Genomic DNA, 26272 nt, shown 5'->3' with positions numbered 1-26272 from the left:
CATGTACACCAGTCCCATAAGGTATCAGGACAGATGGCTAAAGTGGCTTAAAAAGGCATATGGGATACATACTTTTATTAGTCAAGGCACAGAGTTTAAGAGCAGGGAGGTTATGATGGTACTGTATAAGACCTTGGTTAGGCCACAGCTAGAATATTGTGCGTAGTTCTGGAATCCACATTATGGGAGAGATGTGATAGCACTGGAGAAGGTGCGGAGGAGATTTACCAGGATATGGCCTGGCCTGGAGAATTTCAGTTATGAGGAGAGATTGAATAGTCTAAGCTTGTTTTCCCTAGGGCAGAGGAGGTTGAGAAAGGACAAGTCTGTGATGGATAAAATTATGAGGGGCATAGTTAAGATAGACAGAAAGAAAGCTTTCCCCTTAATAGAGGGATCAATGACCAAGGGGCGTAGACTTATGTTAAGGAGCGAAATGTTTAGAGGAGATGTGAGGAAAAATGTTGTGAAAACCAGAGGGTGATGGGAATCTGGAACTCACTGCCTGGGGTAGAAATCCTTATAGCGTTTTAGAAGTATTTAGTTGTGGACTTCTGATGCAAAGCATACAGGGCTATAGGCCAAGTTCTGGGAAATGGGATTTGAATAGTTAAACACATGTGGTCTGTAGGTCTCTACGATTTTGTGTTCCCCATTCATGCCAGCACTTTTGAACACAGGCCAGGGGAAGCATACTGATGCTGCAGGATGAGGGGCAATGATGTTAGCAAAACCAATTGCTTCGTAAACAACTTGTTCCTCTTGCTTCCAGATACTGCAGCAGGCTCTCAACACAAGTGTGTTGCATCCTGTGTACCCCTGGGCATCATGGTGGCACAGTCACCTTCAGGGTCACACAGAGAGGCCCACAAACAGATGTAGTGCAGAAACAATCACATCTATGCAAAAAAGTCTCTTTATTTCTACATTTCAGTCGACTCATTGGTTGTGCAGCTGGGGTGGAGGGAGTCTGCATCACAGTGGGAATTGACAGCCATGGAGCTTTGTTCGGTCGGCCCAGTTTGTGCCTGGCCAGTGTTGATGGCGAGTTCTACAATAGTTTGTACACCTTGTTCTATACCAGTATGTACAGCTTGTGATGGTGTGTTTAGATTAGATTAGATTACATTACAGTGTGGAAACAGGCCCTTCGGCCCAACAAGTCCACACTGACCCGCCGAAGCGCAACCCACCCATACCCCTACATTTGCCCCTTACCTAACACTACGGGCAATTTAGCAAGGCCAATTCACCTGATCTGCACATCTTTGGATTGTGGGAGGAAACCGGAGCACCCGGAGGAAACCCACGCAGACACGGGGAGAACGTGCAAACTCCACACAGTCAGTCGCCTGAGTCTGGCGACCGGGTCTCTGGCGCTGCGAGGCAGCAGTGCTAACCACTGTGCCACCGTGCTGCCCATAACAACTTGTGTTTTATGTGTTCTACAACAGTTTGTACACCATAAGATGGTGTGTTCTACAGCAGGATGTATTCCTTGTGATGCATGTTCTATAACAGTAGTTTCCCCTTGTGATGGCATGTTCGATAGTAGTCTGTGCCCCTTGTGATGGTGTGTTCAATAATAGCCTGTTCCCCCTGTGATGGTATGTTCTGTACCATATGTCCCCCTTGTTGTAATGTGTTCTATAACCATATGTCTCCCTTATGATAGTGTGTTCTATCAAGTGATGTTCCCCTCCCCCCCCCACCATGATGGTCTGTTCCATAAAAGTATGTACCTCCTGTGAAGGGGTATTCTATAGTGATATGTATCCCTGACGATTGTGTGTTCTATAACAGAATGTATGCATAGCGGTTGTTTGTTCCATAATAGTATGTATACTTTGTGAAAGTGTGTTCCATAACAGTGTGCCACCCTTGTGATAGTGTGTTTTATAACTGTATGTACACTATGTGATTGTGTGTTTTATGACAAAGTATGTCCCTTATGATGGTATCTTGCTTCACAGAATGCCCGCCTTTATAGTGTGTCTTATGTTAGTATGTACCTCTTGTGCAGGTGTGTTTTATAACAGTATGTACTGCTCATAACTGATTGCACTATGACACTATATAAGAATTGCTAAATTTCCTGCTAAACAACCGTGTGTATTCGTATAGCACCTTTTCGTTGTATTCAAATATCTTGAGATGCCTCTCAGAGGCATTTTGTTGGAAAATCTGTTGATGGTTTGAGATGATAGCTGGAGGGCAGAAGGTCAAAGTCTTGGACAACAAGGGTTTAACAAGCCTCCTGGTGGTGGTCAGTGGTGTAGAGAGGTTATGTGATTTCCCCATCAGGGCCCATGCAATTCCTGATGACGGGCTTTTGCCCAAAACGTTGATTTTCCTGCTCCTTGGATGCTGCCTGACCTGCCGTGCTTTTCCAGCACCACTCTGATCTTGACTCTGATCTCCAGCATCTGCAGTACCCACTTCTGCCTGTGCTGTTAAAGCTCAGCTGTGTACCGGGTGGGCATGTGAATGGTGGCGTCTCACCTTTGCTTCCTTCTTCACTTGGTTGGTCAGTGCCAAACCAAAGATGATCCAACATTATCAGTGTCCCATGCAGGGCATCCGTATAGCAGACCACGGGAGTGCACAGGTTGGAGTTGGCATGGTGTAGTCTCCCCCCTGGGCTGTAGCATCTTCTCAGCTTCCGTAACCATGATTGGCAATGGGCGATTTAAAGGGCGTGGGTGCCCCGGGGGTTTGAAAATCTGTGAATTAAGGAATAACTCAAGAGGTGGTGAGTGTCTCCTTCAGATCACTGTAGCACCCCCAATCCACTGCACCCCTCCCCCACCACCCTAGGACTGCACACACAGTGGCAGTGCTTATTGGCTGCGATTGAAAGTAGCCTAGCTTCATCCTGGCAGCTGGCAACAACGTGATTACACCCCAGACTGTCTGTCTCCTCACCACCACCGCCCCCCCCCCCCCCAATCACCCATGGCTTGTAGCAAGGCAACACTCCCCCACCCCCACCTCACAGCCCCATGGAGGTCGGGATAGGGAAGAAGTGGGTGTCCAGAGGATGCCAGTGCAGTTCCCAATGCACACCGACTTGTATTCGCACCAGCTCAATCAATCCGGCGCGATCACTCGGAAGCAAGGGCTACACGCATCCTATTGGCTTGCAGCACTCCCACCTCCCTCCCTTCCCCCACCAACCCTGACCTCCCCCCTCCCCTTGTAACTCCCAAACCTGTGTTGAATTCTAAAAAGAGGCCCAATTTGCTTCCATTCATGTCCCCTTGACGTCAGCAGCCTTTGTGTTGTTTGCAGTGGGATGCAGCATCAGCAGTGTGGGAGGAGGATTGGATATCTCTCTCTCTCTCTCTCTCCCTGTGTTTCAATCTGCAAAGCCATCTTTCCTCTCGTGCTGAGGAGCAGAGAATTTAAAACAAAACAGGATGACCTCTTTTCAGAGTAAGTGATGGGTTTCCCCCCCCCCCCCTCCTGTCATTGATTTTTCTCCCCCTGCCCCCAACACCATCCTGTTTGTTTGTATTTTTTTGTTTTGAAATTATTTTGTTGGTTTGTGCTGTGGTTTTCAATCTGAAGGACAAGAGGGAGCGTGGCTGTCAGTCAGGGGCACTTGGACCGCAAGGAGCTGACTAGCAAAATGGTGCTGAAAAACAGGCTGACTGGAAAGCCTGGCCAGAAACGGCAGCTTCAGCCACTGACAGACCCTTTGGATAGGAGAGTCTTTTGCATTTCTCTCTGCCCACACTTTGCTGTCCTCCACCCTCCCCCCCTTCCCTGCCTCCCCACACTTCCCATTACAATACAATTTAACCCCGGCTACAAATGTCAATTTGTGTGTGTATGTGTGTGAAGTAGATTAAATCGACGTTGCTGCTGATTTATCTAATCGTTGTCAGGTTACTGAGGATTGCAGAGCTGTGTGGCTGAGGTTTATAAACTAGCAGGGATTGCAGTGTGGGCCTGCCCTGTGTAGAGTGGTGGGGGAGGGGGGGGGAGGAGGAGTGGAATCTGCACAGAGGGTGAAGAGGGTCCTCAGAGAGCCTGGAACAGACTGTGGGCACATATTGCAGATGGAGCCCGGGTTGAGGGGGATGGGAGTGGGGGAGGGTGGAACAGGAGCCGCTCTCCTCTTGGGCTGTGACTTTCCACAACGAGAGGGTTGCCTTCTGTAACGTGGCACTGGCGATTCCTGCGAGAGAGAAAAAGTGTCCTGGCTCTCTCAGAATGGAGCTTTGCCCCCTGCCTGATCATCTCCCCTTCCCCCTTCCCTTTCTGCAAAGGAAATCAACTGTGAACGACTCACCGGGGTCAGTGCTGGTGTTTGATGGTGAGTGCCTGTGTAAAGTGATAGATGCAACGTTCCAGCTGGGGCAGGGTCAGCTTCTCTCCTGCACTTTCGGAACTGGGTCTGTGTGTGTCCGTGTATGGGTGTGAATATGTGTATATGTGTCTGGGTGTGAACGTGTGTTTGTGTGTCTGGATGTATGTGTGTGTGAGTGTACTTGTGTGTAACTGGGTGTGAATGTGTGTTTGTGTGTCTGGATGTATGTGTGTGTGTGTGTGTGCTTGTATGTGTATGGGTGTGTATGTGTCTGGGTATGTGTGTCTGTGTGTGTGCGCTTGTGTGTGTATGGGTGTGAATGTGTGTGTTTGTGTCTGGGTGTGAATGTGTGTGTTTGTGTCTGGGTGTGAATGTGTCTGAGTGTGTGTGTCTGTGTATGTATGTGTCTGGGTGCGTGTGCTTGTGTCTGTGTATGGGTGTGAATGTGTGTATGTGAATGTGTGTCTATGTGTATGGGTGGGTGTGTGTCTGTGTATATATGTATCTGGGTGTGTGTGTCTATGTGTATGGGTGTGTGTGTGTGTCTGTGTACGTGTGTGTGCGTGCTGTGGGGGAGTTTGCAGGGAACTACCCCCAAACTTTACTCATTCTGATTTACTCTGGTGACATCCTTAGTTTTAATGAATAGGAGGCATGCAGTCCAAAGTGCTTTCAATCACGGACAATAAAGTTTCGAGAGTTCCCAAAGCCCAGGGGCAGTACTAAACCAGGATCAGTTATTTGTAAACCGTGTCTGTATGTGTATTTCTGTGGCCATACCACATCGCTCCAACAGCGAAAGTATTGGTTATTTGTCCTGCGCCCTCCCATACCCTAAAGTCTATTTGCTTTAACTAAAAGAGAGCAGCCCCAGCTGACAACCTTCACACAGCTCCATCTCCACTTGGTGTGACTTCACTGTCCTTCACACAGGAGATTCCTCGGGCAGAGCCAGCTCTCCCCACCCCCTCCCAACTGTTATCATCGCAGCGGGTCTGAGGGGGGGGAATGTGTCCTTGATCAGGATCAATAGGGACCACAGAACACCAGACTGTTGGTAACTTTACCTGTAGTTAAACATCTATTTGCATAATAAACTGAGCATAAGGGTTCACACAGATCCATCTCCCTTCAGATTCTGTTGTCATGTGATCACTAACATCACTGCTGATGTAGACGATTTGCATATTTAGCGTTTAACCCTTCTTCATTCAAGCACAGGACATGGGCATCATTGGCTGGGCCAATATTTATTGCCTGTTCTCTAATTATCTATTGGTTGGTGGTGACCTGCCTTCTTGAAACTGCTGCAGTCCATGTGTTGGAGGTTGACCCACAATGTTCTTAGGGAGGGAATTCCAGGTTTTTGACCCATAGACAGTGAAGGAATAAAGGTACATTTCCAAATCAAAATGGTGAGTGGTTTTGAGAGGAATTTCAGGTGGTGGTGTTTCCATGTAACTGCTGCTCTTGTCCTTCTAGATGAAAGTTATCACAGATTTGGAAGGTGCTGTCTGAATCTTCAGTGGATTTTTGTAATGCATCTTGCAAACAGTACACACAGCTGCTACTGAGTATTGGTGGTGAAGGGACTGGATGTTTGTGGATGTGGTGACAATCAAGTGGACTGCTTTGTCCTGGGTGGTGTCAAGTTTCTGGAGTGTTGATGGAGCTGCACTCAACCAGGCAAGTGGGGCATATTCCATCACATTCCTGACGTGTGCCTTGAAGATAGGGAACAGGCTTTGGGAATCAGGAGGGGAGTTACTTGCCACAGTGTTCCTAGCCTCTGACCTGTTCTTGTAGTCACGGTGTTTATGTGGGTAGTCCAGTTCAGTTCTGGTCAATGGTTAACCCAGGATGTTGATAATAGGGGATTCTATGATGTTAAGAGGGAGTTTCTTTACTTAGAGAGTGGTAGGGGTGTGGAATGCATTGCCTGCAGCAGTAGTAGCCTCGCCAACTTTAAGGGCATTTAAATGGTCATTGGATAGGCATATGGACAAGAATGGAATAGCATAGGATAGATCGGCTTCACATTGGTTACATAGGTCAGCACAACCTCAAGGGCCGAAGGGCCTATGCTGCGTTGGAATGTTCTATGTTCTATGTAATCCCATTGAATGTCAAGGAGTGCTGACAAAATTGTCTCTATTTGGTGATGGTGTTGGCCTGGAATTTGTGTGATATAAATGTTACTTGCCATTTGCCAGCACAAGCTTGGATATTGTCCTGATTTTGCATCTGAGCATGTTTTATGACAGTATCTGAGGAGTTGAAAATGGTGTAAACACCAGCAAACATCCTCAATTCTGACCTGCTGATGGACTTGCACCTTTACACTTACAATCCATGCTGGGAGAGTCTTGCCTTGGTGACCTGGCCTCCCCTGCTGGAGTTTGGTTTCTTGGATACTGAAGGGGCTTCACTATGCTCTTGGTGGTACTGGCTCCAAGTGCTGATTCCTAATGCCCAGAAGGAATGGTGTTAGTTGGATCGTCTTTAGCTGTGAGGGGTATCAGAATCAAACCCAAATGAATCGTCACCTCACAGTCATGTGTCCTCGTGACAGTGTACACATCCCAGGGAGTGCCGGGCGGTGGGATTGCTGGTTCCAGCAACATTGAGGTAAAACCCTCCTTTGACCATGATGTTCATCCAGGTGAAATGACTCATAGCAATCCAGAATGGGACCAAGACCTGGATCCAAAGCAATACCAGACCACCAGGACTCTGGGATCTCTGCTAGGACACGAAGGGTCAATAAAGTGACTGACCGAATGTTGTGTTCCCACCTGAAACTGCATTTCCCTCACTCTCCCTTTCCTACCCCATTCTAATTGTGATTCACTGTCTGTGTGGAATCATCATCCCACAATTGACAAAATGTTAAGAAGTGGCCATTTTGTCAAACTGCAGAAGAGTGTGTCGGAGAGAACCTGAGCAGCAGGCAATTGCAAGAAGTTGTTGAGTTTAAACAGCAAAGCCTTGAGCAGCACCTTAACATAATGCAACAACTCTGGGAAGTCAGGTCTGCAGCACCTAAATGAAAGTGTGTGTAGCTTTTTCCAATGTCTCATCCGTCAGATCAGAACATTTACTCATATGGACTGCAGCAGTTCAAGAAGGCTGCTCACCACTGCCTTCATTAAGGGGCAACTAGGGACAACCAAGAAATACTAACCTAGTCACTAATACCCACATTCCATGAAGAATTATAATAAAAGCAATAGCCACTGATAAGAAATGTGAAAACTTTGTACAAAGAGAGTATCTTTTCAGGTCTCGGGATGCCCTGAGGTGCTTTAGTGAGGTTATTTTGAAGGGTAGCCACTGCTGTAATTTATGGGGATGCGGCAGCCAATTTTGTAAAAGCAATTCTGAAATAAGATGATGAGCAGCCAATATCCTTTTAGGAATGTTAATGGAGTTAATGTGTTGGTCAGGCCACTGCAGAGAACTATCCATCCATACCCTGAGCCACTCCTCTGCCCCCTGCATGCTTCGGTTTCGACATCTTTGTGCCTTTGGCTTAGTCTTGAACTCACAATGTCCTGACTCAAAGCCCTGTTTCTTTTCCTTTTTGCTTATACAAGAGCAGGCGACACCATTACCAGGTCGCAGTAGCAGAGGCTGGCAAAGATGTGACCTGTTGTTGCCACTATGCCATCTGCTCACTTGGCCTGCCCCTGTACAGTGCAGTTTGGATCATTCATGGGAAATTTCAGGGCGTCCCAGGTGGCACACTATCCTGGGTACTGATCGGTATGTTTTTGATGTATCTCAGGTACCAACCCATAGGAATGCAGGATAAACCATTGGTGTTCAGTTCTGTATATTCTCTCAAGGTTCTGTAATAAGTTGAGATGGATGTGCACTGACAACAGAGGATCTCCCGCGGCACTACAACTGTAGAAAATGCCATAATACTCAGCAGCTCTGACAACGTCTGTGAAGAGAGAATGAGAGATGATCATTCAGTTGATGACTGTTCATCAGAATATTGTCCAGATGGAATGGAATGGAATATAAAAGTCTACATTTTTCCCCCCACAGTTCAACCAGGCCATTGATGAGGTCATAGCTGAATCACTACATAGAGGTTTGGACTAACTTCACAGAATCACAGAATTTGTTATGGTAGAGAAGCAGGTCACTTGTCCCATTGTGCCTGCACTGGTTCTGTTACCCAGTGTCAATCTCCTGCCTTTTCCCCATATCCCTGCACACCATTTCTATCCAAATACCTATCCAGTGCCTGCTTGAGTGCCTCAATGGAACTAGTCTCCACCATATATCTAGGCACTGCATTCCAACCCTAACTACTTGCTGAATGAAAAGATTATTCCCTCACTTCATCACTTCAAATCCACGTCTCTTATTCTTGTTTCTTTTCCCTTTTAGCATAATTCTTTGATAAAGGATGTATATGTATTAGAAGCCGTTCACTTGACTGATACCTGGCTTGGGAAGGGAGCATGTCGCTGATGGCAAAGGGACCTGCACTCATTGGAGTTTAGCAGAATGAGAAGTGATCTCATTGAGACATACAAGATCTTGAAGGAATTTGTCAAGTTGGGCATTGCGAGGAGATTTCCCCTTCTAGGAGAGGCAAGGGCCAGGACATACAGTTTAAAAATATGAGCTCTCACGGTTAATATGGAAATAATTTATTTTCTGTCTCTCAGAGAGTAACAATTACATGAAAACTAGGAGAGAAAACTCAAAGTTGACAAAGATCCAGGAGACAAAATGTGGGCGGAGGTTATGAAATTTGTTGAATTCAGAGCATCACTTTGGCTGTTTCTGTGTGGTCTAATATTGTTGTTCCAAGTAATGATCCACCTCCTGAAATACATTACTTTGTATGCTTTTGAGAAACAAAGTCCAGTTGCTATGCTAGTGGAGGAAGTAAGCTGCAGACAAAACAGCTTCTCTTTGAACTTTGCTTTTGAGGAATGACACGGCATTTTGAATTTGACATAGCGGTGCACATTTTACACAGTATTCAGACATTCATGAGGACCATACAGCTCATTGGTCAAAACAGGTCAGCACAAGCCCAAGTTGAGACATTGGATAGTGAGCAACATGAGGAAAAAAGAGATGGCAAACTAACAAATGACCATCCCCAGTAGACTTACTTCCCAGTGTAATATAGAGACACATCTGTCCCCACCAGTACAGTGCTCCAAGGTTATACAGTGATAGGTCTGTCCCCCAGTGTTGTACAGTGACAGACTTGCCCCCACCACTACTGTACCCCAGTGTTATACAGTGACAGACCTGTCCCTATCAGTACTTCCCCAGCGTTACACATTGACAGACCTGTCTCCACCAGTACTGTACTCCCATGCTATTCAGTGCCAGATCTGACCACACCAGTACTGTACTTCAGTGTTGTACACTGACAGACCTGTCCCCACAAGTACTGTACCCCAATGATACTGTATCCCAGTTTTGAATCATTGTGAAAAGTATGGGAAGAATGGAAGTTGACTCTGTGATTTAAGAATGTTGGATCATAGTTAATGGCATCTTGCTGCTTTGGCTGTTACTCAGAAATGGAAACAGTGTAGTCACCTATGACCCAGAGCTGATAGGCCAGATTAATTCACTATTTGTTATAGAAATCCATCCAGTTCACTGATGTCCCGTAGGGAAGATAATGTGCCATCTTCACCTGATTTGGCATACACATGACTGCAGACCCACTGTAAAATAGTTGAATCCCACCTGCCCATCAAAATGCTCCAGCAAGCTGTTGAGTTGTATCAGAAACTGCTGCAAAACCCCTGATGCTGAGTAACAACCCAACAGCTACTGTCAGCTCTAAAGCTCTTCTTACTCACATTTGTGTGGGGTGGAGAGTGTGTAGGTTGTGTGGGAATTAGGGTAATGATTGAGAGGGGAGCTTTTGAGAGAGCACGTTAATCAATCAGTCATATGCACAGAATCATACCTTATAGACAAATGCCCCAGACAACACTGTTGCCATCCCTGAATATGTCCTGTCCCAACAGCACAGGAAACCCGTAAAACCCATGGACCATGATAATGATCTGGCAATCACCCCGAGGACTGGATGCCCAGATCTACTCCCACTCCCCGCCTCCCAACAAAAAAGGAAATTGCCTAGGTATGTCCTGTACATATAAAGCAGGATACATCCAACCCAGTCAATTATTGCCTCATTAGTCCATTCTCGATCATCAGTAAAGTGTTGGGAGGTGTCATCAACAGTACTATCAAGCAGCACCTATCCAGCAATAATCTGCTCACGGATAGCCAGTTTGGGTTCTACCAGGGCCACTCAACTCCTGATCTCAATACAGCCTTGGACAAAAGAGCTGAGGCTAGGAATACTGCAGTGAATAACTCACCTCCTGTCTCCCCAAAGATGGTCCATCATCTACAAGGCACAAGTCAGGAGTGCAATGGAACACTGCCAGCTTGACTGGATAGGTGCAGCTCCAACAACACTCAAGAAGCTTCACACCATCCCAGGGGCAAAGCATCCCAGGGGCAAAGTAGAACACAGAGCAATAAGAACAGGAACAGGTCCTTTGGTCCATGATGTTGTGCTGAACATGACACCAAATTAAACTAATCCCTTGGCCCAGATATCTCCATTCCTTGCATATTCATGTGCTTATCTAAACATCTCTTAAATGCCCTGATTGTATCTGCCTCCACTACCATCCCTGGCAGTGCATTCCAGGCTCCAACCACTCACTCTGTGTAAAATAACTTGACCCTCACATCTCCTTCAAACTTCCCCCTTTCACCTTAAATGCATGCCTCCTAGCCCTAGACATTTCAACTCTGGGAAAAAGATTCTGACTGTCAATCCTATCTATGCATCTCATAATTTTATAGACTTCCAAGTCTCCCCTCAGCCTCTGCCACTCCAGAGAAAATAACCTGGGTTTTTCTAGCCTCTCCTTACAGCTCACACACTTTAATCGAGGCAGAATCGTGGCAAACCTCTTCTCCACCCTCTCCAAAGCCTTCACATCCTTCGTGTAATGTGGTGACCAGAATCGAATGCAATATTCTAGGTGTGGCCTAACCAGAGTCTTATAAAGCTGCAACATAACATCCTGACTCTTGTACTCAATTCCAACCAATATAGGCAAGCATGCTATCCACCTTCTTTATCACCTATCTACTTTCAGGGAGCTATGAACTTGAACCCCAAGATCCCTCTGTACATCAGTGCTGTTCAGGGTCCTGCCATTAACTCTATACTTTTCCTTAACTCTCGATCCCCCAAAGTGCAGCGCTTCACACTTAGCTGGAGTAAACTCCATCTGCCATTTCTCCACTCATATCTGCAACTGATCTATACCCCACTGTATCCTTTGACAACCTTCTACACTATCCATAACTCCACTGATCTTTGTATTGTCTGCAAACCCACCCATTTAGATTTTCATCCAAGTCATTAATAAATATCTCACACAGCAGAGGCCCCAGTACAGATCCCTGCGGAACATCACTCGTCACAGACCTCCCGCCTGAAAAACACCCTTCCACCACTGACCTCAGTCTTCTATGGGCAAGCTAATTCTGAATCCACATGGCCAAGTCACTGAGGATGCCCATGCATCCTAATCTTCTGGCTGAGCCTACCATAACACACCCAAAAATATCCAGTCCCTTCATCATCAACACTCTGGTCACAGCAGTGTGAACTCTGTAGAACTTCACCAAAGATCCTGAGACAGCACTTTCCAAAAGCACGACAGCTTGTATTGAGAAGGGCAAAGGCAGCAGATAGATGGGAGCAGTACCACCTGTAAGTTCACCTCCATCTACTCACCATTCTGACTTCACTGTTCCTTCATTGTCACCAGGTCAAATTTCTGGACTCCCTTTTCTAAGGTCATTACAGGTTGACCTAAAGCAGATGGACTGGGGCTCACCATCACCTTCTCAAGGGCAGCTAGGGAATGGCATTGAATGCTGGCCAGCCAGTGTGGCTCATGTCCCACCAGTGAATTAAAAAAAATGAAGATTTACCACGGGATTGGGGTCATGTGGGCTTGGAAACTTGCCCCCCCCCCCAGCAGTCAATTACTTTCGTGACTGGATGGGGTGTGGGGGCGGGAACGGAAAAAAAACAAAGGTTGAGTTACTGTTTAATAATTGATAGAGAGCACTCAGTGACTGTGCTGTGGTTTCTTTGGCCTAATTGAAGCATTTAGCCTTGTGAGGTGATCACATTGTTTACCCGTCTGCGTGGAGAACACCCCAGTTCAGATTTGGATGGGAGGGGTATGGAAGTTGAAGGAGAGATTAAAGACAGTGTTGGCAGAGAGCGAATACAACCAAATGGCTTGGAAGGTCAGTAAAAGCAGGGACACGGATTTGAGGTAAATGATAGAAGAGCTGAGATGCGGGAAATATTTTTACGCAGTGAGTTATTTTGAGCCTGAAAGGGCAGTAGAAGCAGATTGGATGGTAATTATCAAAGCGGATTTGGAAACATACTTGCAGGGAAACATTAGCAGAGCTACACAAAATAAAAGAGTGGGGGTGCGGGACTAATGGACATCTCTTTCCAAAACAGGCCAGGCACTCCTGCTAATTGACCGCCTCCTGTGTTTCATTGTACCACAGATAAACGTTCGGTTGTTTCTCTGAGGCCGAGGGGGGGTTGTGGAACGAGGAGGCAGCAAAAGGGGAGCTGGAGCTAGAGTTCACACAGTCTCCAGCTGCCAGTGCTGAGAAGGAAGGGAGTCGTAAAAATATTTCCCGCCTCTCAGTTCTTCTGCCATGTACCTCAGACCTCTGTCGCCTGGCTTTACTGACCTGGCAGGCCACGAGTTGTTTGTGTTCTGCAAACAGTGTTTTTAAGGAGAGAGGGAGTGAAGCCGAGGGAGGTGGCTGCAGGATAGCAGCACCAGATGTTGCTGTTTAAGTGACCGCTTTGCAGCTTGTCCGCACGTGAGAAAGAGAAACAAAAAGATAACATCCCTATTTCCCAGGCCTGCGGGACCTCCCAAACTAATCTAAAGCCGATGTCGTCCTTTTTGCAATGAAGCCAACTGTCGTCATGTCGGAAACAAAGCTGGTGACATCAGTTCCCCAAAAAAAACCCTGGCAGTGTGGTCGTCTGCAGTGAGTGTCGTTTTCTTTTTCATTATTATCTATGAACGGGATGTCGCTGATTAGGCCAGTGTTTATTACCCATCCCTAATCATCCAGAGGATAGTTAAGAGTTGCTGTGGTTGAATAAAGATGTGTGCACCTTGTGTCTCTCACTGTGTGTCTCTCACACACACACAATATGGGTGCTGGGGAAAATATAAGCAATTAGGTGGTAGTGTGGGGGTTAAAAACAAATAAACAGGAGTGTGAGAGGTTCTGTTCACTCTGCGAGCTGGCACTTTAAAGAAAAGAAAAAATGTTTTTAAAAAAAGAGTTGCCTTGGAGCAACAGGTAGACCCGACCAGGGAAATGACAGCAGATTTCCTTCCCTTAAGGGTATGAGTAAGTGCGATGGACTTTTATTTTTTTTTCAGCGCCCATGTTGTGTGTGTGTGTGTGTGTGTGTGTGTGTGCGCAGGTGAAGGACATAGTGAAGAACAACGACCACCACCAGGAAGAATAGAATAGAACAGAAACACCCGGGTGGCCAGTGACTAGCAGTGCCCTTCACATCAAAGGGCAATGCTGCGTGATCAAGAAAGTGAAGGGGGGGAGAAAGCAGGGATTAAATCAAAATGGGAGGGGGAAATAAAACATTCCACTCTCCACGGTGCCTACCTCTCCCTGAAAACCTTGAGGGTGTTGCTGGATACTGCGTGCTCCTTCTCCAGGGACATCCGGGCACGGACATAACTACAGAAGAGGGGCAGGCAACAAGCTTGAATGACCCCCTCCATGGCCTGCTGCTTGGACCTGTTTATGACCATCCTGGCCAGGCCCAGGAGCAGACCCACGAGGAGGACATCTGACCTACCAAGTGCCCAAAGATCAGGAGGGTGGGGCTGAAATGCAACCAAAAACATTAATGAAGGTCTTTAAGGAGACCAAAACAGGAGTGCAGACACCCACAACCCCATATATACATGGTGCATGGACTCCACAGCGCCACAGAACAGATAGTTGGACTGGGGGTCCGTGAACCACCACAATCTGCGGTTGCAGGGGACCGCTGCATGCAGCACCTTCCACCCCACATCCCCGAGAGAAAGGGGGAGGACTCCCATGTAGAGAGCCCTCCATTGGGGGTGCCCAGTGGCAAAAGGGCATGCCAAGGCGTGTCTGGTCAGTGGATAAAGGAGACAAGGTGGATGGTATACAGCACCGGCTTATATAGGGCCTGCCGCTTTACGTCCCTGAAGGGGACAAAAGTAAAATTCCGGAGGTGGCTCAGGTTTTGAGACACAGGCTCCCGCAGGAGGTACAGGACTTTGGGGCCAATGTGAAGTTCCGTCCAAGCAGGGGCACATGGAGACAGGATTCCACCAATGCGGTGAACTTTTAAGACTGTAGCCACATGGTCATCATTCGACCGGAACTAATTCAAATTTTCATTGAATTAAAATGTAACCATCTGCCACAGTTTAATTCAAATCAGCGTCCCTAGGGCATTAAGATGGTGTTCTGAATTACGAGCAGCACTTCTTCAGTATATAACTGTTCCACTATACAGCACTTACTTAGTTCTGAGTGCAACACTCCCTCAGACCTGACCCTGTGATAGTGCAACACTCCCTCAGAGCTGAAAAATATGTTGCTGGAAAAGCGCAGCAGGTCAGGCAGCATCAAAGGAGCAGGAGAATCGACGCTTCGGGCATAAGCCCTTCATCAGGAATGCTTATGCCTGAAACGTCGATTCTCCTGCTCCTTTGATGTTGCCTGACCTGCTGCGCTTTTCCAGCAACACATTTTTCAGCTCTGATCTCCAGCATCTGCAGTCCTCACTTTCTCCCAACACTCCCTCAGTCCTGGCCCTGTGATAGTGCTGCACTCCCTCAGTCCTGACCCTGTGACAGTGCTGCACTCCCTCAGTCCTGACCCTGTGACAGTGCTGCACTCCCTCAGTCCTGACCCTGTGACAGTGCTGCACTCCCTCAGTCCTGACCCTGTGACAGTGCTGCACTCCCTCAGTCCTGACCCTGTGACAGTGCTGCACTCCCTCAGTCCTGACCCTGTGACAGTGCTGCACTCCCTCAGTCCTGACCCTGTGACAGTGCTGCACTCCCTCAGTCCTGACCCTGTGACAGTGCTGCACTCCCTCAGTCCTGACCCTGTGACAGTGCTGCACTCCCTCAGTCCTGACCCTGTGACAGTGCTGCACTCCCTCAGTCCTGACCCTGTGACAGTGCTGCACTCCCTCAGTCCTGACCCTGTGACAGTGCTGCACTCCCTCAGTCCTGACCCTGCGACAGTGCTGCACTCCCTCAGTCCTGACCCTGCGACAGTGCTGCACTCCCTCAGTCCTGACCCTGCGACAGTGCTGCACTCCCTCAGTCCTGACCCTGCGACAGTGCTGCACTCCCTCAGTCCTGACCCTGCGACAGTGCTGCACTCCCTCTGTCCTGACCCTGCGACAGTGCTGCACTCCCTCTGTCCTGACCCTGCGACAGTGCTGCACTCCCTCTGTCCTGACCCTGCGACAGTGCTGCACTCCCTCTGTCCTGACCCTGCGACAGTGCTGCACTCCCTCTGTCCTGACCCTGCGACAGTGCTGCACTCCCTCTGTCCTGACCCTGCGACAGTGCTGCACTCCCTCTGTCCTGACCCTGCGACTGTGCTGCACTCCCTCTGTCCTGACCCTGCGACTGTGCTGCACTCCCTCTGTCCTGACCCTGCGACTGTGCTGCACTCCCTCTGTCCTGACCCTGCGACTGTGCTGCACTCCCTCTGTCCTGACCCTGCGACTGTGCTGCACTCCCTCTGTCCTGACCCTGCGACTGTGCTGCACTCCCTCTGTCCTGACCCTGCGACTGTGCTGCACTCCCTCTGTCCTGACCCTGCGACTGTGCTGCACTCCCTCTGTCCTGACCCTGCGACTGTGCTGCACTCCCTCTGTCCTGACCCTGCGACTGTGCTGCACTCCCTCTGTCCTGACCCTGCGACTGTGCTGCACTCCCTCTGTCCTGACCCTGCGACTGTGCAGCACTCCCTCTGTCCTGACCCTGCGACTGTGCAGCACTCCCTCTGTCCTGACCCTGCGACTGTGCAGCACTCCCTCTGTCCTGACCCTGCGACTGTGCAGCACTCCCACTGTCCTGACCCTGCGACAGTGCAGCACTCCCTCTGTCCTGACCCTGCGACAGTGCAGCACTCCCTCAGTCCTGACCCTGCGACAGTGCAGCACTCCCTCAGTCCTGACCCTGCGACAGTGCAGCACTCCCTCTGTCCTGACGTTCTGACAATGTAGTGCTCTGTCAGTACTGAACCTCCAACAGTGCAGCACTCCCTCAGTACAGCCCCTCTGAACAGCAGTGCTTCCTTAGAATTGACTCTCCGACAGTGCAGCACTCCCTCAATGCTGACTGTCCTACTGTGTGGCATTTTCTCAGTAAATGACCCTCCAACCTCCTCGGTACCTACCCTATGACAATGCAACAATATCCCAGTACTGAGTATTCGACAATGCAACACTCCCTCAGGACTGACCTTCTGACAATGCTGTGCTTTCTCAGTACTGACCCTCCAACAGTGCAGTACTCCCTCAATACCAACCCTTTGACAGTGCAGCACTCCCTCAGGACTTACCTTCTGACAATGCTGTGCTTTTTCAGTACTAACCTTCATTATTGAAGCACTCCCTCAGTATTGACAATCCAACAGTGCAGCACTACCTCCCTACTGACCCTCTGACAGAGAGTTGGAGAGTGAAAGAGGGAATGCGAGAATTGGTTTTGGGGAGAGAACTGTATTTTGTGTGCAGGGGAGTGTGAGAATCAGGGTGGGAGAGTGCAGCTCAGTGATAATTATTTCACCTCACCATATCAGCCCAGACTCTCTAGGTTGGTGTGCTGCCCCCGGGGTGGGAAAGCCTGCATTAGACATTGACTGAGGATCAGAATGTGCTGCCTGTCTAACATTACATATTCCTTTCTCTCCAGTCTTTGCAGTACCCCACAGTCACTACACCGTAAAACTAATTAATTGGCACAAATGTCACTGGAGACATCTGATGGTGGTGGAAGTTGCTATCTAAATGCAAACCTTTTATTATGTGACATCAGCTCAGGTCCTCTTCTTCCCCAGGTGGCTTAGGAAATTCGGCATGTCCATAAGGACCCTCACCAACTTTTACAGATGCATCCCCAGAAAGCATTCTATCTGGGTGCACAACTGCTTGTTATGGCAATTGACACCAAAATTGGAGGTGTAGTGGACAGCGAAGAAGGTTACCTCAGATTACAACTGGATCTTGATCAGATGTGCCAAAGGGCCAAGGAGTGGCAGATGGAGTTTAATTTAGATAAATGTGAGGTGCAACAATTTGGAAAGCCAAATCAACACAAGACTTGTACACTTATTTGGAAGGTCCTGGGGCGTGTTGCTGAACAAAGAGACCTTGGAGTGCAGTTTCATAGCTCCTTGAAAGTGGAGTCGCAGGTAGATAGGATAATGAAGAAGGCGTTTGGTATGCTTGGTTAAAAATCACACAACACCAGGTTATAGTCCAACAGGTTTAATTGGAAGCACACTAGCTTTCGGAGCGACGCTCCTTCATCAGGTGGTAGTGGAGGGCTCAATCCTAACACACAGAATTTATAGCAAAAATTTAGTGTGATGTAACTGAAATTATACAGTGAAAGATTGATTGTCTGTTAAGCCTTTCATCTGTTAGAATACCATGATAGTTTCACTTCTTTCATGTGTAAATCACAAAACCTTTTTTTTAAAAAGTTGCATTCTTGGGTTAGCTGTTAACAATGTTGATAGCTAGACAATATGTTGAAGGTGTTAGCCCCCTGTGGCCTCTGTCTATGCCATGATGTTTAGATTGATTTGGTATGCTTGCCTTTATTGGTCAGTGCATTGAGTCCAGGAGTTGAGAGATCATGTTACAGCTGTACAAGATATTGGTTAGGCCACTATTGGAATACTGCGTGCAATTCTGGTCTCCCTGCTATAGGGAGGATATTGTGAAACTTGAAAAGGTTCGGAAAAGATTTACAAGGATGTTGCCAGGGTTGGAGGATTTGAGTTATAGAGAGAGGCTGAATAGTCTGGGGCTGTTTTCCCTGGAGCGTCAGGGTGGCTGAGGGGTGACCTTATAGAGGTTTATAAAATCGTGAAGGGTGTAAATAGGGTAAATAGACAAGGTCTTTTACCCAGGTGGGGGAGTCCAAAACTAGAGGGCACAGATTTAGGGTGAGAAGGGAAAGATTTAAAAGGAATGTAAGGGGCAACTTTTTCACGCCGAGAGTGGTATGTGAATGGAATGAGCTGCCAGAGGAAGTGGTGGAGGCTGGTACAATTGCAACATTTAAAAGGCATCTGGACGGGTATATGAATAGGAAGGGTTTGGAGGAATATGGGCTGGGTGTTGGCAGGTGGGACTAGATTAGGTTGGGATATCTGGTCGGCATGGACGGGTTGGACCAAATGGTCTGTTTCCATGCTGTACAGCTGTATGACTATGACTCTATTTGAAGAAATACAATTTCATGGGGAGCCACTTGCATCCGTTTAGGATATTTTGCAAGAATTCCAAGAAATGGGACAAGTAACATTGAAATTGAGTGAGACGAGAATGCCTATTGGTTGGCAAGTGGTCTCAAATGCAGTACACGTGTTAGTTTTCTCCATGAATTTGCATCTTTGCAAATTGTCCTGTTAAGTTCAAGATTAAAAGCTTTGACCAAATGTGCCTTTCTTCAGCAATATTGACACCCCAGAACCCAGACCGTCAGCAGATGATGGCAGGTCGACCAGTGAGGGAGTGGTTATAATGGGAGATACACTGACAGTCAAAATTGAGGGGGAAAGGCATCCTAGAAGATTGTAGGACAGAAGGAGGTAACAGGCACACGGAGGTGGAATTGGGAAGACTGGGAACCGCTTTAAGTCAGAAAGCACGCGAGTAATGGATGAATGAGAGCTGGCGCAAGTTGTGATATGGGCAACCATTTGAATTGAGTTAATGCAGAGTGCTAGATGAGAGGCAGCTAGCAAAATTTCAGAATTATCGTGAAGTAGCAAAAGCATGGATGACAATTGCAATGGCAGATCAGCTGAGGTCAGGAGTTGGACACAGATATTTTTGGAGGAGGGTACACATGTGTTTGCTTCTGTAGTGCAGTGGTTATCTCATTTGCCTTACACGCGAAAGGTCCCCAGTTCAAAACCGGGCCGAAACAGACTTGTCCCTAATGGCAGCCTTAGGGGTGGCACGGTGGCTCAGTGATTAGCACTGCTGCCTCACAGCACACGGGACCCGGTTTTGATTCCTGCCTCGGGCAACTGTCTGTGTGGAGTTTGCACATTCTCCCAGTGTCTGCATGGGTTTCCTCTGGGTGCTCCGGTTTCCTCCCACAGTCCAAAAATGTGCACGTTAGGTGAATTGGCCATCCTAAATTGCCCATAGTGTTAGGCGAAGGGGTAAATGTAGGGGAATGGGTCTGGGTGGGTTGCACTTCGGCGGGTCGGTGTGGACTTGTTGGGCCGAAGGGCCTGTTTCCACACTATAAGTAATCTAATCTAATCTAGTCCAAAAGATTGCAGGCCAGGTGAATTGGCCATGTTAAATTGCCCCTAGTGTTGGTGCATTAGTTAGAGGGAAATAGGTCTGGGTGGGTTACTCTTCAGCGGGTTGGTGTGGACTTGATGGGCTGAAGGGCCTGTTTTCACACTGGAGGGAATCTAATCATGTGGGGTTCAGAATCTCATTCCAAATAATCTTACCCAGCCTCAGGAAATGGCTTTAAAGGGAGTTGGAGCTGATAACAAGGGGACAGTTTTAGTGACAGAAATCAGAGACGATGGCTTTGGTCTTTCTGTAATTTGAAGACTTTTCAGGTTACCTGGGACTGGATGTTCATCAGGCAGCCTCAGAGAAGAGGAAGTGTTTGGGGTTTAGAGAGAGGGAGGTCGGCGTGAGATTAAGCCGGCTGTGATCAACCTTGCGAATAACATCACTGAGGGAAGATGGGAGAGGATCAAAGGTCCCAGCGGAACTGTGACGGTGAGCCACCATCATGGGCTTTGTGAGGTAGTGCCGTACTTACTCTTTATCGTCCGGCATCCTGGATTGCAGCTCCACTTCTTACTGTTCTCCCACACCCCCGACCCTCCACACCATTTCCAAAGCATCCCAAAAGGATTTCGCTGGGCGTTTGTCAACCTGGGTAGCACCCGATGAAGATAAGCCATCGGAGAGAATTCTTTCAAGGAGTGTGACAGTAAAGCATGGCAGGGGCAGGTACTGCAGATGCTGGAGATTAGAGTCAGGATTAGAGTGGTGCTGGGAAAGCACAGCAGGTCAGGCAGCATCCGAGGAGCAGGAAAATCGGCATTTCAGGCAAAAGCCCTTCATCAGCTCATTGCTGATGAAGGGCTTTTGCCTGAAACCTCGATTTTCCTGCTCCTCGGACACTGCCTGACCTGCTGTGCTTTCCCAGCACCACTCTAATCTTGACAGTAAAGCATGCTTGAGTGTGCAGCTCCCGAGCTAGTCAGTTCAATTCCCAGTTCAGACTCTGGAGCCAAAAATCTGCTGTGCCGCTCTCAAAATGAGAGAGGGAGGGAGAGAGCGTGTAACGGTTCCAAAGGGAAGTGAAACTGTGCAATTAACTCCCAGCTAATGCTTATTTTCCTCAATTGACATCACACAAATAGATTATCTAGTCATTATCATATTCCTTACTGGCTACAAGCTGACTCCAATGTTTCCTACATGACATTACAATTAGGGATAGGCCTATCCCATCCTTCAGCTGCTTCATCATTGGCCTGCCCTCATCATAAGGTCAGACATGGAAATGTTCGCTGATGTTTGCACAATGTACAGTACCATTCATGATACCTCAGGTACTGAAGCAGACAATGTTCAAAAGCAACAAGACCTGGGCAATATTCAGATGTGGGCTGGCAAGTGGCAGGTAATATTTGTGCCATACAGTTGCCAGCCAATGACCATCTCCAACACGAGAGAATCTAAACACCATCCAGTGACATTCAATGGTGTTACCATCACTGAATCCCCCACTATCAACATCCTGACCATTACCATTGACCAGAAACTGAACTCGACTCACCACACAAACACAGTGACTACAAAAGCAGGTCAAGGCTAGGAGTATTGGGCCGAGTAACCCGCCTCCCAACTCCCCAAAGCCTGTCCATCATCTACAAGCCACATTTCAGGAGTGTGATGGAACGCTCCCTACTTGCCTGAATGGGTGGAGCTCCAACAACACTCAAGAAGCTTCACGCTATCTAGGTCAATGCAGCCCACTTGATTGGCACCGCATCCACTCCCTCCACCACTGACTCTCTATTGTGTATCTATAAGATGTATTGCAGAAATTCACCAAATATCCTTAGACAGCAAGTCTTTACAGAGATTTGCAATGACATACAGTGAGACACTGGCTACACGACAGTTCTACAGTGAGACATGGGAGCTGTACAGTGATGGGACACCACACAGTAGTCATCCAGAAGCTGACCATTCCGTACAGCAGCTTAATGTTAGTGTTTAGCCAGCAAAGGGTTCCTTGTGCTTGTTGAACTCTACAATCAACAGGTGAAGGGGAGGGCTAAGGAATCTGGAAAGACCAAGAAGGCCATTAAGTCTCTCAAAGCTGGTCCACATCTTCCTCAGCATGGTTAATCTATACCTCAACCAGACCCATGTCCATATTGCTTCACACCCTGGGCATATCCAATCTCTAAAGTTCCAAAAGTGTGGTTCCAGAATCAAAAACAATGCTTCAATTGAGCCTGAATCTGTGCTGTGGACAGATTTATCAGAACTCCTTCATCTCTGTTCTTTAACCTTTACTTGTAAAGTGGAGCATTCAGTATGTTGCTGTATGGCTTCTGGACACCCCCCTGGTCCCCCTGCTCCTACACTGATTTTGGAACTGTCCCCTTTGTTTTCTCCTCTATGCCTTACCAAAATATACCAGCTGAATGAGACTGTATCAAATATACATACACTGAGTGAGTGAATGTCAGAAACAGGGGTCCTCGTCCATGATGCTATTCACACTGAGGGCAGCTCATGGCCGCACATGGTTGTTATAATCCGAAGGCATAGTGTAGAGATAACCAGCTTGACATATCCTCTTCAGAGTCCATTATGTGCTAGTCACACCACGTCATTCTGTGCAATGTTGGGTTCACACACTCCAAACCCTGGTGTTCTTTCACTTCCCTCAGTGTGGGCGAGGGTCCCCCAAAAACAAGCTGACACAAATTGTCAAGCGCACCCTCTCGCTGCGGGCAGTAGTTTCTCTGTGTGTTCCCATGTGGAATTGTGTGACTATCATAAACAGCTCAACCATCTCACCCTTCTTCTCAAAACGTAACCTTTGAAGATCCCAACTCATTCTGGTGAATTTTCATTCCCCTCCCTCATTCCAAGGTTGGTTTATCCTTTTGGAGGTTGAGTAGTTGGAGCTGATCACAGCAGTTAGTCTCTGACAATCAGCAGCTAGGCAACGTCTCCATCTCGCCAGGTCCATAGTCAGGAGATGAATAGTCGCTAAACAGCCTGGATGTGTATTCTCGCTTCCTCAAGAGAGGATCTCTCATCTCTTCTGGGTCACGACAGAAGCACACATTTCATTTAGAGGGGCAGAAAGAAGCCAATCATCGCCTCTCACTGCTCCATGAGGTGGTAATGTCTGCTTTGCTTTCATATAATACATAGCAAGAATGCATCAATCACAGCTTTGACATTTGTACTTGACCACCGCAATTTATTGGGGAGAACGTACTGGGTTTCTGCCTCTCTGTGAGAAAGTGCTTCCTGACCTTGCAAGTGATTGCTGTAATTGTAGATATTTTTCCAATCACCCTGTTCATTGGTGGTATTACCCACCTCTGGAGTAGATGGGACTGAAACCTTGGTTTCCTGCTCCAGAGGTGGGGACACTACCACAGCCCTCTGGCTGTAATTTTATGTTTTATCTCCAGGTATTCTGGTCTCCAGCACCAAAACTAAATAGTTCCTTTCTGTTTACTCAATCAAATGAATGTGAACATCTTAAACACCTCAACCAGATTACTTTTGATCTTCTAAAGTCAAGAGAGCTGACTTTTGTGACCGAGCCTTCTCGTTAACCCTTTGACCCCTGACTGGAATGTTTCCAGCATTCCACACTTTGGAAATTGTGACATGAGAAAGTACACTGGGATTTAATGGAAACAATGGAGCAAAGGGTGACATCATGGGGCACCATCCTTATAGGGGTGCTGGCCAAATACAGAAAATGAATTCCTTCAGACATAAAGTGACCAAGTTTTCGAAAGTCAAACTGGGACAGACGAATCAACCAGCTCCAGCTAATGTTGAGACATCCATTCAGGATCTACATCTGGTAGTGCCTCTCTCCAGGCTACCGCTTCTCCCTTCATTGAGCACTTTGACCTGATGCTGCAACAATTGCAGCCACCCAATATATTCTCGATGAGCTCACAGTTGCTAAGAGACCCTAATCAAAACCCACACATCAATAAGAGTCCGTGCTACCGGAAATAGTATATGAATAGGAATAGAGGATTGTTAGAATTGACAGAATTGGATAAAGGGGAATGGAAACCTGGAACTAGTGAAGTGCCACAGGGATCAGTGCTGGGCCACAATTATTTACAGCACAAATTAATGACTTGGACAAGGAAAGTGCATGTTCTATAGCCAGGTTTATGGCTGACCCAAAAATAGGTGAAGGTGATGCAAAGAGTTTGCTGAGGAATATAGTCAGGTTAAGTGAGTTGGGAAGATCTTGGCAGATGGAATGTAATATGGGGAAATGTGATGTTAAGTACTTTGGCAGAAAGAATAGAGGAGGTGAATATTATTTAAATAGGGAACGACTGCAGAAATCTGCAGAACAAAGGGATTTGGCAGTCCTTGTGCATGAATAACAAGAATCATGCATCTAAGTTCAGTGAGTAATAGGGAGGGCAAATGGAGTATAAAAGTGGGGAGGTTTTGCTAAAACTTGGGGCAGCACGGTGGCTCAGTGGTTAGCACTGCTGCATCACAACACCAGGGACTCTGGTTCGATTCTAGCCTCGGACGACTGTCTGTGCGGAGGTTTGCACGTTCTCCCTATGTCTGCGTGGGTTTCCTACAGGTGCTCCGGTTTCCTCCCACAGTCCAAAGATGTGCAGGTCAGGTGAATTGGCCACGCTAAACTGCCCGTAGTGTTAGGTGCATTAGTCAGAGGGAAATATAGAGGTCTAGATTAGAGTGGTGCTGGAAAAGCACAGCAGGTCAGGCAGCATCCGAGGAGCAGGAAAATCGACATTTCGGGCAAAAGCCCTTCATAGGGTCAGGGAATGGGTGTGGGGGGTTACTCTTCGGAGGGTCATTGTGAACTTGTTGGGCCGAAGGGCCTGTTTCCACACTGTAGGGAATCTAGTCTAAACTTAAGAGTCAATCTCATAGTTAAAAATCACACAACACCAGGTTATAGTCCAACAGCTTTATTTGAAAGTACTAGCTTTCGGAACGCTGCTCCTTCATCAGGTGCTTCCAAATAAACCTGTTGGACTATAACCTGGTGTTGTGTGATTTTTAACTTTGTCCACCCCAGTCCAACACCGGCATCTCCAAATCATGAACCCCATTATTGTGTGTCTGGAGTTATGTGTAGGCTAAACCAGGTAAGGATGGAAAATTTCCATCCCTAAATGGCACTGGTGACCCAGATGGGTTTTTACCACAATTGATCGAACATTTTGTATTGATTTCAAATGTCACCATCTGCCACGGTGGGACTTGAATCTATGTCAACACACCATGAGCCTGGGTAAATATAGGGGAATGGGTCTGGGTGGGGGTTGCTGTTCAGAGGGTCAGTGTGGACTTGTTGGGCTGAAGGGCCTGTTTCCACACTGTAGGGAATCTATTCTAATCTAATCTAAACTGTAGTTGCTGAAAATCTTAAACAGAGTTAGCATTTAGAGTCTGGTTACTCTGGACCTGAAACGTTAACTCTGCTTTCTCTCCACAGATGCTGCCTGTCCTGCTGAGTTTCACCAGCAATTTCTGTTTATGCTTGAGATTCTTAGGGGACTTGACAGAGTCGATGCAGAAAGATTTTTGTAGTTTCAGAGTTTTCAACAAATTTGTTTTACTGTTTTCCCTTGTGGGAGAGCCTCGGACCAAACAGCATCATCTCAGAATAAGGAGTCACACATTTAAGACAACAGTGAGATGGAATTATTTCTCTCAGAAAGTGGTGAAACTATGGAATTCTTCACCATTGAGGGCTGTCAAGGCTGGGTTATTAAGCATATTCAAGGCTGAGATAGAGACAGATTTTTAATCAGGAAGAGAATCAAAGATTATGGGGCAAAGGCAAGAAAGTGATGTAGAGAATTATCGATACAGACATGATCATATTGAATGAAGAGCAGTCTTGATGGGCTGAAGGGCCTTTTTCTGCTCCTATGTCTTATGGTCATATCTGGGAAAGTGTCCCAAATGGATCTCGCAAGATTGTAAGTCCAGGCGTGTGTGCGCTCGCGTGTGTGCGGTGTGTTTGTGTGTGCTCGCATGTGTGCTGTGTGTGTTTGTATGCACGCGTGTGTGCTGTGTGTGTGTGTGTGCGCGCGCGCGTGTGTGTGCTCGCGTGTGTACTGTGTGTATGTGCGCGTGTGTGCTGTGTGTGCGCTCACGTGTGTACTGTGTGTGTTTGTGTGCATGCTTCTGTGCTGTGTGTGTGTGCGCATGCGCGTGTGTGCTATGTGTGTGTGTGTGCGCGTGTGTGCGCTCACGTGTGTGCTGTATGTGTGCGT

The 26272-nt window shown here is 47.4% G+C and overlaps 1 protein-coding gene across 8 annotated transcripts in view; it reads left to right on the top strand.

The window, feature by feature from the left end:
• map3k13 (mitogen-activated protein kinase kinase kinase 13) overlaps positions 1-26272 on the top strand; it is a 160438-nt gene that overhangs the window by 36090 nt on the left and 98076 nt on the right. The window contains exons 1-2 of one of the 8 annotated variants that reach the window (XM_087988935.1): positions 12625-12664; positions 13309-13441. The exons of 3 other annotated variants lie outside the window; for them this stretch is intronic. The gene's annotated coding sequence lies outside the window, so the exon portion shown is untranslated. 4 more of the 8 variants (XM_043693387.2, XM_087988937.1, XM_087988939.1 and 1 more) reach the window with 4 other exon arrangements.

Source organism: Chiloscyllium plagiosum, unplaced genomic scaffold, assembly GCF_037043375.1.
Source record: "Chiloscyllium plagiosum isolate Xiang-an unplaced genomic scaffold, Cpla_swu_hap1 HiC_scaffold_7, whole genome shotgun sequence".
Taxonomy (NCBI): domain Eukaryota; kingdom Metazoa; phylum Chordata; class Chondrichthyes; order Orectolobiformes; family Hemiscylliidae; genus Chiloscyllium; species Chiloscyllium plagiosum.
Note: the sequence above shows the minus strand (reverse complement) of the source record. Positions and strands in the feature narration are given on the sequence as shown.